The sequence below is a fragment of the Tubulanus polymorphus genome, chromosome 2 (genome assembly GCF_964204645.1).
Source record: "Tubulanus polymorphus chromosome 2, tnTubPoly1.2, whole genome shotgun sequence".
Classification (NCBI taxonomy): domain Eukaryota; kingdom Metazoa; phylum Nemertea; class Palaeonemertea; order Tubulaniformes; family Tubulanidae; genus Tubulanus; species Tubulanus polymorphus.
Window position 1 is genome coordinate 6,276,619 of NC_134026.1, and position 16,701 is coordinate 6,293,319.

The 16,701-nt window shown below is 40.4% G+C and overlaps 1 protein-coding gene across 1 annotated transcript in view; it reads left to right on the plus strand.

The window, feature by feature from the left end:
* The window catches only part of LOC141899979 (uncharacterized), a 35,515-nt gene that overhangs the window by 4,208 nt on the left and 14,606 nt on the right, over positions 1-16,701 (plus strand). The window lies entirely within an intron of this gene.

Below are 16,701 nucleotides of genomic sequence, written 5' to 3' on the forward strand. Positions count from 1 at the left end.
ATAACTTCCCTGAAAATGAATGATTTGGAAATGATATTTCTGTCAGAATTAGATATTTAAAAAAACCAATTGCGTGTTTTGCGTATTTTTTAGCCCGATGTAAGGGTGGTCTCCAATTCTAATTTCTCTCATTGATTCAGTACAAAAAGGTCTCAGTTTTAAAGCCCTTATAGAGGAGACTGTTTTTTAAATCGTTTTCATGTCGGTCGCTGTTTTAACGCAGAAAAAAATACAAAAAGTTTTTTAAAAAGCTACTGACTTTGGTATATACGTCTCGTTAGGAAGTTTTTAACGACCGTAAATGCTGTAATAACTTGCTGGTATTTAATGTATAAAGTCGCGAAGAAACGTTCAGATTCGGTCTCTCGCGAGGGAGATATTCGCTTCTCTAATCGAACGTAATTATCGTTAGGAGAGGCTTCCCGTGCCGAGGTTTAGTAAACATATGTTTGCCACGGGATTCTAGTTACATAACCCTGAAACTACCCCCAGAGATCGCGGGCAGATAAAATTACAGACTGCAATGAAAATAACAATCGGCACGATTGTTTTATTATCGCAGAGACTGCCGCGAAACAATTCCTTATAGTCTTCATCATTTCTTCATCAAGTTACTGGATGTTCGTAATGTGAAAAGTTTGTAGTTGAATCGTGTTTTGACGTGCTGAACTAAGAGCTGCTGTCATCTATGAATATAAAAAACCTTTCGGAATGTTAAAGGTCCAACCACTCAAGAGATAGAAAATATGTTAAACGATTCTAAAAGGTCTTCATCATTTTCTAGCAATTTTCTACTAAGTTTTGACGTGAGAAGAAGTTCATTACTGAAACGTAATCAAGATCTACGGTTATCCGTGAATATAAAAACCTTCGAGATTGATGAAGGTTCATCCATTCTGCGGATGGAAGTAAAGTACCTCGGAGATTGATTCTAGACAATACTTCGCTCACCTTCTATTACACTTACCCCTGCACTGATCACAACCGATCGCAATGACGATCATTCTCTGGAAAATTATCGAATTACGGTCGAAGATTTTGTCTCGTTCGGCAATCGATTTACGACCGGTTCTATGGATTTCACAGATAGTCAGTCAGTCAGTGAGCGAGGGGCGAGATGTGATTTGTGTTATGTAGACATGTTTGTGATAGTCGTAATGAAATCAAACACTGATCTAGTTATCTCTCTCTCTCTCCCCCTTCTCTTCTCTCTCTCCTCTCCATCTCTCTCCTCTCTTCTCTCTCCCTCGTGATGCGACATTTCTGATTTATCCTTGATGTGTGATAATCTTTTCGTCTTGATCTACTCCTGTATGACCGCGCTATAGGAGGACGACTTGATGTTTTTGTGATCTGTTATAGTTTCACGATGCGATCGACAAATATTGAACGCTTCGATAATTAGCGACGAGGAAACCTAATTAACTTCTGTCAAGGCCGGAATTGACCTCGTTACTGGACACAAGAGTATCTCGTTATCACTTACGATTGTATTGAGCTTCTTACAAGCGTCACACCATCGTAGGAGGTGATACTGAGCCCAGGAGATACTGTTAGTATGATATACCCTGTAAATCTGTGTCAGGTTATGTCTAGTTAATTCGACCCATTATTTTGGGGTACGCATCACTCGGGCTTTACGTGCCTTTATCTCCTAGGCCATGTTGAGTTGATTCTAAGATTCAAGACTGGTGTAATCTGACTTCAAGTAGACAGACAATTTTTTGACTTAACGATTGCGCCGTTAAGACTTGTTTCAGTTTGACCCTCTGTCGATGAGGCTATATTTAGGACGTATATTCTATATATATATATATATATATATATATATATATATATATATATATATATTATATTGCTTTATTTCTAGTATATAATTGAAGTCTTCGTTTCTGTGAGATATTACAGAAGGTAGATTACTAGCGAGACGTGGCGTCATCGTCTCGAATAATTACCCGGCTATTACTCACAGTTTTACCGGTCTCGAGTACCGCGCGCTGTAGACGTCATTGAACATTGACTCGAATTCTGGTTATTCAAATTAATCGTTGTCGATTCAAGTATTATACAATAACATCCATTCGATCTATAAATCAATATTCAGTTCATTGGAAACCGGTGGATTAATACTTCAACCATTGTTTTGTATACATATTGGATTTCATATTTCATAAGTCGATTGTTCTCGGGCCTCGCTCCTCGAGAGAGATATTAAATATTAGCTAATCTCATTGTATTGTTTGTGTTTAATTATGAAGTCGTCCACGTATTGTTACAGATCGGTAGAAGTCACTAGTGTTTGGAGTGTTGAATCCATACTCATATGCGACTATGAGTAGTTTCTACTCTTTTTGAGAGCTCCAAGTAGAGCTCAAGTATTCCCAAAAATGGAGCCCAATGTTCATTTTCGATTAGACTGCTATTTTCTATGTCAAATTACTCATTCTGATGAGAACTATTGGAAGTAGAGATATCAGGCTATTTAGTCTGGTCTGCACACTGTAGCCGTGATCACACGGAAATGATTTGGCCCGCGAATCTGACTCTAGCCAAATTTGGCCCGGGCCAAGCAGGCTCAGGCCCATTTGGCACCCGTGTGAACAGTTGTTCCAAAAATGCTCATGTGATCGCGGCTCGTGTCTCAGTACGGACTACGTGCCATTTTCTAATGAAATTCAACTCAGCAAATCCTAAACCCCTCGTAATGCACCATGACTAAGATTATCCAAGGTAGAAGATGTTTTCTCCAAGGTACTCACCTTCTAGACACAAACAATATGAATGATAATATGATGCTTGTTTCGTCATCAATTAAATTCAGGTTACGAAAAATGCATCGTAGATATCGGTCATATTGCCTCGTCCCTGTCACTGGGAGAAATACTGTCTCATAAACACCCCGGATCCAGCCCGGTTTGCCATCGATCTCCACCAACTAAACAGGCCTCATTTGTCAATGGTAATTAAGCGGATTCGATTCGAGCAGTTGGCTCTTCTCGGAGCGATAATTAGACGAGATTTTGAAGCTGTTCAGATGTTATCACACCCGTTGTTCTCTTCGCAAACTGATAAAATGGCTATAAGGTGTTTACTGCAGTTGCGTCGATGAAACTATTCCATTCTTCAAACGATCTCTTAGTTCTCTCGTAAAGACCGTCGTTCGGTGTTGTTTATGAATTCAGCCGGGATTCCGGAGACTGTTTTTCACCATCTGACAGTTGACATTATTCGCTATCCTCGAGAGGCAGATCAGTTACCTTTAGCTGGTCACGAATATCTCGTTATTTGCTCTGCTAGCGCTGCGATAAGCCGGGGGAATTCATACGCAGTATCGTAATGTTCTGTACGTTCCTAACGAGGATGGAACTGTAAAATCATAGTGGTGGAAATTGATGTTTATTTATCATGTGGATCAGTTCCACAGGACCCAGTTCCACAGTTGTTGTAACGGTTTTTGGTATTAATGGCGTCAAAAATATATGAAATTCAACAGGATCCACGTCAGTTAAGATTTGACTTAGAGTTAACCATGGGTTAACTCATCGAAAGTGTATCAATTTTAACTCAGAGTTAACTCTAACTCACGACATTGGAACTTGATCCAGTTCATTTGTGCGTTAGAGTTAACTCTGAGTCAGTAATTAGTTCATTTTTTTAATGAGTTAATCAAGAGTCAAATCTAAACCCATTACTGTGGAAATGGATCCTGAATGGCTGTCTCCATCCCTAACTGAATCATCAACTCGTTTGCAGGGTAGACCTAAACCTATTAGGACTGCATCTAGGTCGAGCTCCCACCTCTGGAATAGATAATTACTATGGCGTTGGAACCGCAACGACTGCAGTGGCAATAATTTTTACTGAACGATGTTTTTTCTTTCTATACAATGCTTTTGATAAATTGAAGTAAATTCGCGGCAGCAATGTTAGAACTTGTCAAAAATCTGGATGTCTTCAACGTCCGCGTTTTGACTGATAATTTGGTATCGAGAAGATACGGAAGCTTTGATCCACAGTCAGCGAGTGCTAGAGGATAGAGCGATACTGATATAATTCTGTGATTGAACAGTTTATTGAGAATAGACGAATACAGATGTCAAATCGATACTATTCTACTCTGTATTACTACAACTGCTCATCTCGCGAGACATGTAGACATTGTCCGGCTAGAATAAAGGTCTCATCGCGCCTATCATCGCATCTAACATAATAATCAATTCGTCGTGGACTTCTGTCGAAAATAATCCTGACGACAGAAGGTTCGTGCGTGTCTGTCTAATGAATGTAATATGGATTAGTGTCTGTCTGTCTCTCTGTCTCACGGTGACTCAATCTCCCCTATCCCCTCCAGCTACAGATTCTTGAGCTACTGAAAAAACCTTTCATGTCGAGCGAGTAACAGGGAGTTCGAAAAGTGTTTCGTCCTTTTAAGTCGGGTTCATTAGCGATAACGAGTGGGTTGGATCTCAGGTGCTGATTGTAATGACTGATAGTTTTGAAGATGTGTTTCCGGACTGGGGACGTAGGAAACTGGTGCCTTCGCTTGTTCAGACCCAGACTGGCTGAACCAGGCGTGGTTCATGCTCAGAATAATCATTGAATTACTCCAAGGTTCATGTCTGATAAAGATTCAAATCAGTTGTTCAAAAGTTCATCAAGTTATAGCTAACTGATAAAGTGACAATTAAAAACTTATGCTGTTGATCTTGAAATAGGGATTGTCCCTCATTCGTTTTTATGGTTGATTTGATTTGGTGTCCGTTCCAAACGCACCACACCTGCCGGGAGCGAAACAGTGGGTTTTATTTTGAAATTGGAAATCAAAGTAATGTTGGTTGATCAGTTGAATTTACAGCATTTTTGTTTAAATTGAAATACGTAATTGGAATTTTATATTCCACTTCATATAAACAATCATCCATCCAGTCTGAACAGGTTATTACATCGTTTACATTTAGCGACTGATTTTTGCTTCAATGATATCGAATAAATCCGGATTTTGAGACGGAAAATGTGGCTTAATGTCGATCACGCCTCATAATGAAAGCCTTATAGAACGCGAGTTCCATAAATATCAGTGTAATTAACATTTTTCTCAGTAATTAGATTATTATGCTACCTGATCCTTTACGATACTAGGTCAGTACTGTATTGGCTCAGACATCATAGCTAAAAGAACTAAATTATCCCATTTCACTTAATAGCGTTTCGTATTTCACGCGCAGGAGTTTCCTATTCGTCGTAATTGCTCTCAAGTTTAAAAATATCCGATATAAATCTTTCAAATCTCGTTATAACTGAAATTCTAAACGGTGTCAACGAAACGCGATGCGACGTTCTCGCTTGCTCGCTCGAGTCGTCGTCGTCGGTACGCGCGTGCTGTATGAGACGTTTCCATAGAAACATGTGAGAAAAACGACTCCGCTAACTAGGACGTTACTGTCGTCGAAAATAGCCGTCAAACGTGTCACCTCTTCTTAAAGGTGCTCGTCATTCATAGACGCTGGAGATAAAAATACGTCTCTGATTTATGTTGATGTCATTGGGTTTTGGCTGTTGTTCTGGATTCAGTTCAACAGTCATGGGTTAAAATCAGTTTATTCTCAATCAGTTAACTGTGTTAAATTCTAACTCGCAACTGTGGGACTGACTCCTGGACCCAATTCCACAGTGCTGAGTTTAAACATTGGAATTGAAGAATTAGATCTTGTGGCCAGGGTCCAGTTCCACAATGATTTGACTTGACTCACTTAACCCTTTGAAAATGAACTAACTTTTACCGGTAATTCAGAGTTAACTCTAACTCACAACTGTGGAACTGGGCCCAGGAACCCAGTTACAAAGAACTCGGCTTAAGTTTGACTCACATAAAGATAAACCAGTTCATTTCTGATGTTTTTGATCTTAGAATAGAAATTAACCCCATCATTTATTTGATTGCGTTTAGATTTTCGTGGATTGTTTCAATTTGGTGTCCCTTATAAACTCACCAGTAATACCTATCATACTGTTATGAAATGGGGTTTTTACCGTAGTTCAATATGTCAAAGTGTATATCTTATAATTATCTGTAAAATACTATATTCAAGTGATGTACATTTTGACTATTGAATTACAGTAAAAACCCCCATTTCATAACAATACTACATATACCTTACAAACCAGTATCACCTGTCGAGAACGAAACACTTGAGTTTGATTTGGAAATCGGAAATCGAAGCACAGATATACATGTGGTGATCAGCTGTCTGATTTTGGATAGTTTTTTGTAAACTGCGTAGTGAAATCCTTATCAGAACTGGATCCAGGAGTCGGTACGAAATCTACCAATTAAATAGATAGAAGGGTCAATCCCTTTTTTTTCAGATCAAAAACATTGAAAATGAACTAATTTTACTTCTATGGGGTCAAACTTCAGACCTCAACAGTTGGAACCGGGCTCTCTTCTGGTTGTTTCGAATGGCTAGATCTATGCGTTCGGTTTAATTGAAAATCTGAAATTCATGACCGCGCATTAATTCTATCTGCCCTGAATATGAACCTCTAGCTGTTTACAACTGTTGCATATGAGATTTATCATTAGTTTAAACGTAAAGATGCAGTTATGACTGCTCTGTGTCTGCACATTACCTCGTATAAACTGCCCGATCAAAAATTTATGATTTCTGATGTAGCGGATGCAGCTGGTAATTACCGCCAGTGTAGCTGCATCTGGTAATACTGCGCGGCTCGCTGATTGCCGCCAGTGTAAATATCTATGGGAATAAAAATCATAACAGACCTCGTCCTGAATTTCATAAATCGAGCTAATTCGATCTAGAGACTTGCAGATGATTTCCATATGATCACTATCAGTATTAGCTAACATTCAGTTGTAATGATCGAGATAGTTTTTTGTGACGGCTGGTTACAGAGTTCCCCGCTGTTTCGACACACCAGAAGCTGAAATCATTATATCATACGCTGCTTTATCCAAAATTTCATGTTGGTGTTCTTTGGGACTGAGATATCCAGGACCCAGTTCCACAGTTGTGAGTTAAGATATGACTCAGTTAACCCATTGAAAAATGGTTGACTAGTTGAAACTCAGAGTCTTAACCCAAATTGTGCAACTTGATCCAGGACGCTGTTCCCAGCTTCTGCGATTTAAGATTTTAATGGGAGTAATTCAATGAAAAATGAAATGATTTCAACTCAGAGTAAACTCTAATTCACAACTGTAGAATTGGATCCTGATAATGTTAAGAAAAAGTGTTCTTTCAAACTTCTTTCAAAAAGGATTAATAAGGATTTTCTAAGTGGCAAACATATCTTTCCTTTCTGATTAGATATTCCAGAAAAACCCCTTATTCACCTTGGATTGATATTCATTTGGCTTCAGTTTATCCCTGATGAATATTATACTCGGTACTTCAGATTTTCCAATTGAAATTCTTCATTCCATCTTGTGTGATAGATATCGCAATGTTTGCAGGGTCCTGAAGCGTTTTTACTGTTTCATTACGTAGTCGTAGTCGTTTCTATCACCTATCACTGATCTCTTAGTAAATTTCAATTTCAGATCTGATCTCTCCCTCTCTCCCTCTCTCCCTCTCTCTCCCGGGCTCACTCTCAGCTCTCTGAGATCTCATTATTCATTTGCTGCAATGCTACGCTCAATTTTATCAACATTTACCGTTTGACATGAACTGATAAATCTCTCTTCTCTCTCCTCTCCTCTCTTCTCTCAGACGTGTCTAATTTTTGTAATGCGATTCTTTTCAAATTTAGATTCCAATTTTCTTACTCTCGATTTTAAAACGCGTGTCTCTGATATTCAAAACGATCGCTATTTGATGATATTTGAACGAGAATTTCCGAGAACGAACCAACAAAATATTGTCCCCGTGTCTTCGTTCAAGTTTCCTCGTCTTGCATATTCATAGTATAGATATCGGTTATTGGTAGCTGTCACTTGCGTTACGCATTTTACCCTCTTGAAAATTTCTCGAGATTTTAAAATGTTATAACGCGCTTTCTTGGCAGTTTATCGACGGAATATTTATTGCAATCTCTTACAAGAGTTGAACTTGAGTTTGCGGTCGGTCGTATTCAGGACCCGGAGTCTAAACTCAGAACTGTGGAACTGGGTCCTGAGCTGTTTTTCCTGCTATTATACAGTCTGAGGTGTTGAGAACAAGTTGTTTGTACAGTGAAAATTTTTTTGATTATACAATGCATAGAGAACCTACTCAATGCGCACTCCAAAACTATATGTAAATATAGTTTTATATCGTGTCTCTTGCATTAGCTGCTCCGTTCCCAAGGTTGGCAGTATTTTCTAGTTCTCCCTCTCCCTCTCCCTCTCTAACTCTCCCTCTCCCTCTCTAACTCTCTCCCTCTCCCCTTTCTCCCACTTTCCCCTTCTTTTCCTCTCTCCCTCTCTCCTTCTCTCTGTCTCTCCCTCTCTCCATCTCTCCCTCTCTAACTCTCTCCTCTCCCTCTCTGCCTCTCTCCCCTCTCCCCATCTCCCTCTTTCCCTCTCTCCCTCTCTGCGTCTTTCCCTCCGTTCCCTCTCTCCATCTCTCTTCTCTCTCTGACGTATGATGACAATAGAGCTGAGATGTCTCTGGATGTCCGTATCATTGTTATCGCTGTGATATTACTCATCCTCGGTCTCCCCGCTCTAATCATTCGCAGCCTCCGGGCTGCGCTGCTATCTTCCTTATCGCCGGAAAAATACGAATCAACTCTTAAGATGCATTCACAAATTAATACGAACCGATCGCCCAGATTCCCTCGACGCATTATTTTAATCTGCAGAACTGAATTACTGTTTCAATTTTCTAACTCGATTACGTCAATGTTATTAGTTGATATTTACTAAGTCCGACGGACAGCAGCGTAAGTGATGACTAATTCAGGCTCCAGCCAGTCATGTCACATTCTTTTTTTAAAGAAAAAAGCTATGTAGAGTTCATATGAAGCATTATTGGTGAATAAAGCTCGTAATTATGATCGCTAAGTTATGCAATTGGCTTCAGCTGCTACTATGGCAGTGTCCAGGTCTCTGAGGGTGTCTGTCCTAATGGAATAAACTTATGACTACTACTTATACAACCTAGTGGTTAGGGGCAGAAGAGAAGAGAGAAGGGAGGGTGGGTGAAGGGAGGTGAGAAGGCTAGAGGGCTGAGGAGATAAAGGGAGGGGAAGTATTAATGATAAACTGACGGAGAGGGGGTTAGAGGTAGAGATAGAGAAGGGAGGGAGGGAGGGAGGGAGGGAGGGAGGAAGATAGGGGGTGAGAGGAAGATGGAGAGGGGGAATGTGAGAGGGAGAGGGGGAGGGAGAGATGAAAAGGTGAGAGGAAGATGGAGGGAGGGTAGGAGAAAGAGAGGAAGATGAAAGAAAAGGTAAGGAAAGTGAGAACAAGTGGGGAGAGAAGGAGAGCAAGAGAAAGTGGGGGAGAGATGAAGAGAGGCAGCAGGGTAGAGAGCAGGGAGAGCGAGAGAATGAGGGAGAGAGAAAGTAGTGACAGTAAAAAAGCAAGTCTGACTCAGATAAAAACTGTCGGTGCTCAACGTTCTGGATAAACCACTCATCAATGATTTGATCCATGTTTAAACCATGCAATCATTCTTCACAGTCGTGTTCTATCAACTGAATGAACGTCTCGAAGGATCTCTTTCAAATCGACGAAGTCTTCGAAGTGAGCGAAGCTACCTTTGAAGACGAGAAGCGAATTTCGTGTCGAACTTTTTTCGTTCATTGACTTCCGATAATTTTCAGCAGCAGCAGCAGCAGCGACGACGTCGCACAAAATATCAAATATATCAGATAGCCTCGAGTGGTTTTTGAATAATTTACATGACTATCGATCAAAACTGGAAACCACTATCGGAATAATCGGTCAAATATAGTGAATGCAGTCTACAAACTTATAACAGATACTGTTTAGAGAATTAACGGTTTAAACTGTGATAAACTTAACAACTGTAAACTTGTTACATTGCTATAAACTTCTGTATCAAATTTCTGCCATGTTGATGCTCAGACTCGGCGTCAATACGAGTGCCATTCGTCAAGACCAGTTTCCTAAAATGTTGTATATCGATAGATTTATCAATATCCAGAATTCTTTACTTCAAGACATTATTGTTTTTTACAATAATCATCCTCCCTGAGTGCACATCTTGGAGTATTGTTGTTGGTTCTTTGGGTGCATTTAAGATTTATTTGTGTATTTCTAGTTCTTTTTTTATCTTAAAATAGGGATAGGGATTGACCCGTTTTCCATTTGATTGGTAGAATTTGTTTGATTATTGTTTTGATTTGGTGTAGCTTACATACCCACCACCACCTGCCGGGAGCGAAATAGGGGGTTTGATTTTGAAATCGGAAATCGAAGTACAGATACAGTTGTGCGATGGGCAGTTGAATTTACAGAATTTCTGTTTACATCGAAATACATAATTTGAAATTCAGTTCCGGTTCATTCAAACTATCTTCCGACCAGCCTGAACTGGCAAGTGACTAGTTCTTAACGTCTATGACAATTCGTGTCTCATTTCTGAAGGTAGATGAGTTGAAACCTTTTCAGAACTGTAGATCTGGGTCCATGTAGACTTCTATATGACCTGGAACATTTCAATTCTCGTCTAAGACGCTGCTACCTTTGTTAGAGAGCAGTTTTATTACAATATATTGAGATTAATTTGCACGCTTTCAGTTCATGCTCTAATCATAATCACGTATATAGAATATCTGTGTAATGAATATAGCAAATGTATCGAAATGTAAATATTTAGTCATATAATGCGAATGTTATGATGTGGGTTTTTCTTTCTGTTTACTATTACGTATATACGGGGTACCTGTCAGAAATTCACTACGCGAGCGGGCGCATACCGAACGACGAGACTTCAAGTTACAGAATGAAGCACGCTTCAGAATGAAATTTCAACGCTGTCGACTCATTTTCAATAGACTTGTAAGAAAAAGCTATTTCTTAGTTCAGGTGTATGAGTTTGTTTAGGTCTGCGGAACCCACTTCGCTTCGCGTGTTCGTTCTTTATTATTTAAAAGACTCTCCAGTCAAGCCTTTCGGGGTTCCCTGAAGGCTGCGCGCATTCAAAAGAAACATCTTTATGGATAAAAAGAGAAGCTTATGGGTATTGTAGTCTGTTTTATTTCTCTCAAACCGGGGATAGATAGAGATAGCTGTCTGGGTCGAGCGAGGTTTATTCCCAGTTCGTTTAACATGTACATTATGAGGTAATCGCGTTTCGTTTTTGAAATAGTTTATATCTCGCAGACCAATCAGAAGCTTTTGATACTCCGTTAAAAACCTGTTCAACACTACTAGACGCGAAGTTTTGAACTTGTAACCGTCTAACAACAACCTGTAGATTACAGATCCTCACCCGCAGCGGGAGTTTAGATTTCTTCGGTTTGTAAAAAAAATACTGACGATGTTTAGTCATGCGATATTCTCAGGTATTTTGAGATGCCTCGTTTATCATCGCCCCCATCAGGAGACTCCTCCTAGGCAAACTAGGTATCCTCCAATCAAGACAGTACCACATTTTTCTCGCTTTCTGTTATGAAGTTTTCGATAAAAACTCAGTTTCTCGAATTTGGTCAAGTTTCACCTGTTCTTGCTACGGGATCTGGATATATCAGTACTTCAGTAGGTTAGATCCAATTTCAGTTCTAAAAGATCTGGCTCTGGTGCAAAGTCCACTGTACCATCAAACTCTGATATTGCTTTAAATTCAAATGATCCGACTTGAGCGGAGTCTACTGTACCATCCAACTCTGATATCGCTCTCAAGTCAAAAGATCCGACTTGAGCGGAGTCTACTGTACCATCCAACTCAGATATCGCTCTCAAGTCAAAAGATCCGACTTGAGCGGAGTCTATTGTACCATCCAACTTAGATATCGCTCTCAAGTCAAAAGGTCCGACTTGAGCGTAGTCTATTGTACCATCCAACTCAGATATCGCTCTCAAGTCAAAAGATCCGACTTGAGCGGAGTCTATTGTACCATCCAACTCAGATATCGCTCTCAAGTCAAAAGATCCGACTTGAGCGGAGTCTATTGTACCATCCAACTCAGATATCGCTCTCAAGTCAAAAGACCCGACTTGAACGGAGTCTACTGTACCATCCAACTCAGATATCGCTCTCAAGTCCAGATCTCACTTAATCGGAGTCTACTGTACCAGCCTTTCAAGTCAAAAGGTTTGACTTAAGTGCAGTTTACTGTTCTCTACTGTTTGATGAATCTAAGAAACCATGTTGTATTTTTTCTACTCGAATACACACGACAGCTCGGTTATGTAGCGGTGAGGTCGGGATTGTTGGATTTCTATACGACCGGTGTGTTACGGTATGAATAAACACCGGGCGTAATGTAAATCCCTGTAATAACCTTTCAGAATTACCGGTACGAAAATAGAGACGGTTTAATTGCGTCGCCGGAAATGAAGAATCGATGTAACGGTAGCTATCGTTACTGAATCTGATGCGCTAACGAATCGGTAACGAATCGGCAATGTTAACATCGAGTGAAATATCAACAAAGTTAAAAACGGTGTCAATTTGCCGAGGTTTTTTAATGGAAATCGCGGAAATGAAAATGTCACGTTATACACGCGCGAAACCGAGAAATCGAGTCACACATCAATATTGAGTTTATTTCTAAAAACGCTGAACTATCGGATGCTGAAACGATGTAAACATCAGGCTTCTGTTCCACGCTCATAAAACTGATCCATTCTATTAGCTTAAGAACTTTTTCATGATGCTGAACAGTTATTGGTGAGGCCATCCCAAAATAATTGTCTGTTTGCTGTAACACCGACTCACAAGTTTTCAGGATGAGTCAGTAGGTAGGTAGAAATATTTTTTTGCAAAATTTTAGGTAAAAAAAAACAAATTTATCAACTTTTTCATATGGAAACAATATCAAAAATAAAATTTATTTCAACGAATGCTTAAAAAAAAGTTTTCACTTGGTACCTTTGTTGAAGTCGGGTCGGTCGGGTTACGGCAAACAGACCATTATTTTGGGATGGCCTGACTCTGAACAGTTATTGGTGAGGCCTTATTTTTGATAGCTTAGTTTACGGGGTATACCTACTCAAACATCATTTCGGAAGGAATAGAATTTGTTATGAAAATCCCTCGGTGAGAAAATCGATTTTTGAAAGACGAGAAAACCGTCGATTGTGCGATGCATACGTGCAAACATATGATTCTCCCCTCTGCGATGAAAAAAGAACCTCGCGTTTTTCAATATTTTTCGCAGGGAGGATTCTCATTGGGCGGCGAAGAAAAAAATGAAAAAAGATTTTTTTTGCTAATTTTCTCAATAAATTCGTTCCCACAGACGAGAATAAAGAAATTAAATTTGTTTTTGTTTGATTTTAATCATAAATTTCGGCAGGCGTTTCCGAAAACCAAGCTATTTGAAGAGGCCTTGATTAGAGGATTTGAATACAGTGAAATAACATTGTAAAATTAACTGATTTCAGCTCGCTGCAGTCAAAGAACCGGTTTCAAGTTTTAAAACTGGAAATTTTGTATCGCAGGGTGCTGTTTCACCAAAAAAGGTTTCAAGCATAAATTTGAATTGTTGTCCTCATTGAAAATCTTAGGTAACCGATCAAAAATGAAAGCAATAATTTGAGTCGAAATATTCCGTGGAACTGCGAGGTCCGGGAGGTCGTATTTTCTAAACGTAAAATCACGAAGATGAAAGTATCACATTTTGAATGGAATATTCTTCATTTCGTTCTGTATTTACGATAAAAATGATCGATGAATTTTTCCGCGTTATTCGTCATTAATGAAGACGATTCTGTTTGTGCGTGCGTGTTTTTTTCCTGCCGTTGAACGCGAACGCGATCGTCCTTAAAATCGCGTCCATTAACGAAATCCTTCGAGAGATAAAACGAGATAACCATCGGCGCAACTTACCGAAACCGGTCCGGCGGCGTCGGCTAATGTTCGGCCATTAATCCAAGCGCTCGCTCGGTAAGAGGCCGAGGGGAGGATAAGGTATTTCGTATAAAAAAAACGGCCATTAGACGCCGTATAGAACGAACTGCAGCTGGGCGGACGTTAATGGCTCCCGTTTCGTGCGTCCCGAATTTACCGAAATGCGCCGTCGTCGTTCAAGAAATGATCGATCATCGTACAGCTCAATTAAGCGTTCGCGACATTTCGATACGAAAACCGTTCGAATAACGATTTATCTCATCTGTTGCTCGCCGAGGTACGGGCCGGGTTACCGTCTCCCCCTCCCCTTCTCCCCGCTCGATTTAGTTATTACGTTGATCCGCTGTATCCCTCGCCCTCGTTGTATCGAGCTGCGCTTATTATTGCGTTGATCCGCACAATTTTCGCGGTAAACATGAAAAATCGAAGGTAATATTTCTCGTCGCTCTCGCGGTGACAACAATTTATCGACGTATTTAGAATGGTTTTTATGGCGCGCGATATTGAACTGGCGTCAGTCGACCCAGGCTCCTCTCTCTCTCTATCCTACCGTGTGTACGTGATACTAACAATATAATCCTCGTCTGAAATGGAATTCAACGCAAACGCTCGCGAAATCGCTCCAAATTGATCGCGCCAGAGGAAATGGATACAAATTTATCGTACACATTAACACTGTATAAACCATGCGATTATAAATAAATGTAATCAGTCAATCCAGCTCGGCCTGTCTCTATTGATACGGTACTGGATGACTCCAGTTCCATCCCTCCTCTCATCTCACTATGGCACTGGTTGACTCCAGTTCCATCCCTCCTCTCATCTCACTATGGCACTGGATGACTCCAGTTCCATCCCTCCTCTCATCTCACTATGGTACTGGATGACTCCAGCTACATCCCTCCTCTCGTCTCACTATGGCACTGGATGACTCCAGTTCCATCCCTCCTCTCATCTCACTATGGCGCTGGATGACTCCAGCTCCATCCCTCCTCTCATCTCACTATGGTACTGGATGACTCCAGTTCCATCCCTCCTCTCATCTCACTATGGCACTGGATGACTCAAGTTCCATCCCTCCTCTCATCTCACTATGGCACTGGATGACTCCAGCTCCATCCCTCCTCTCATCTCACTATGGCGCTGGATGACTCCAGTTCCATTCCTCCTCTCATCTCACTATGGTACTGGATGACTCCAGCTACATCCCTCCTCTCATCTCACTATGGAGCTGGATGACTCCAGTTCCATCCCTCCTCTCATCTCACTATGGTACTGGATGACTCCAGCTCCATCCCTCCTCTCATCTCACTATGGTACTGGATGACTCCAGCTCCATCCCTCCTCTCATCTCACTATGGTACTGGATGACTCTAAATTGATGAGTTTTTGATAATGGCTCATAGCATTGAGCCTGAAAATCACTATTGTCTTAGTTTTGAAAATGGCCCTTGAATTGTAACATCACTACTCTCTTAGTTTTTCCTTCTTTATTGTGGACAGTCACTTGTCCATGGAGACCAATCACTCCAGCTTTCTCTTTTCTCTAACTGTGGTACCGCCGGATTACTCCAGTTCTCTCCCTTCTCTCACTATGGTTACTCGATAGCTTCAGCTCTCCGATGCCTTCAGTTTTATCTATTCTATCGTAATTAGTATTTTCAGTGTCTAGTGTCTAGTAATTGATGCTATGTATCAGTGATGGATGTTAGTTATACTTTCAGTTGATACTTGACTGAACTATTTTATCTCCTAAGTTAATATTAATAAGTAAAGACGCTCCAGTTTTGTCTGCGCTTTCTACAATCGAATATACATGTGTATAAAAGTTCAGGCAGAAAAATGGATGCAATATTCAACCTAAAAGAATTCCAGAACCCTATAAACCTGAACACCATCCCTTTCGACATTTGAACAGTGGAACTTTCTGTTTCAAGCCTGGTATGCTAACCACTACACCATGAAGCCATGAGTGGATCAGTGTGGTGACCATGATGAGTGGTATGTCGACCATATTTAGTATTCAATAGAGTTTTCAATCGGGCCCATTAGCAATTAAGCTAATTAAGGCATCTTTTATATAAAGCTACAAGATAATTAGGATTTGAAATCATCTGCTTTGCATAATATTTCATGACGATAATGTTAATATTGCTTCCCGATCCAAATTTTCTAATATTGGACTGTTCTCATAGATACTAGGTTCACAAGTTTTTTTAAGGGGTGCCAGACGTCCGGTCAGCGGTTTAGTAGCGATGCCGCCCTGGGTCAAGTGATGGTAGTTTGCACAGCAATGACAGCCCTCGTATGCCGGGGTCGATGATTTAGACGCTTTACACAGTGGTATGTAATTGCGTGTAGATCCCTGCGAGACCGAAAATCATGCTCTCGTTCCGTTGTTGAAATGTCCACCATTGACGGGGCTAACAGGAATCCGATATAGCTATATCCAGTAGTCATTATCTGTGCGCGCATACTCCGCACTAACAGACAGGCGCATCACTATGATCTAAATATTTGATATATGCGACCCCCGTCAAGTGATATAGACACATTTTTAACGTGTACTCATTACATTCGTATTAAATGATTTACCGTCATGATGGATTATCTGTCTGCACGCGCGAAGGTAATGGTATTGACGCAGGATTTAGCGGGAATGAGTTTTGAGTTTGTCCTGAAACATTGACGCGAGGTGACGGAGTTCACTGACACC